Here is a 744-nt window from a genome sequence, read left to right as displayed (position 1 = left end):
CTGAACAAGGTTACAATAAAGAATAAGTACCCATTGCCGAGAATTGATGATCTCATGGATCAGTTACAAGGAGCTGGAGTTTTCTCCAAGATCGATTTGCGATCCGGTTATCACCAGATAAGGGTGAGGGGTGAGGATATCCCTAAGACCGCTTTCAGGACTCGTTATGGTCATTACGAGTACACTGCAATGTCTTTTGGGTTGACGAACGCTCCTGCAGTGTTTATGGATTACATGAATAGAGTTTTCCGTCCGTTTTTGGATAAGTTCGTTGTTGTCTTCATTGATGACATACTGATTTATTCCAAGACTGAAGAAGAGCATGCAGAACATTTGAGGACCGTGTTGCAGATTCTAAAGGAGAAGAAACTCTATGCAAAATTGTCTAAGTGTGAGTTTTGGAAGAGCGAGGTGAAGTTTTTGGGCCATGTGGTGAGTAAGAAGGGAATAGCCGTAGATCCAACCAAGGTGGAGGCTGTGATGGATTGGAAGCAACCAACCACCATAACAGAGATAAGGAGTTTTCTGGGTTTAGCTGGCTATTACCGAAGGTTTATCAAGGGCTTTTCACAGATAGCGTTACCAATGACAAAGTTAACCCGCAAAGACACTCCGTTTATTTGGACTCCTGAATGCGAGGAGAGCTTTCAAACATTGAAGAAAAAGTTGACCACTGCACCTGTGTTAGTGTTAGCCGAGCCGAATGAGCCATTTGAGGTGTATTGTGATGCCTCATTGAAGGGT

This window comes from Arachis duranensis, chromosome 6 (assembly GCF_000817695.3).
Source record: "Arachis duranensis cultivar V14167 chromosome 6, aradu.V14167.gnm2.J7QH, whole genome shotgun sequence".
NCBI lineage: Eukaryota > Viridiplantae > Streptophyta > Magnoliopsida > Fabales > Fabaceae > Arachis > Arachis duranensis.
Note: the sequence above shows the minus strand (reverse complement) of the source record.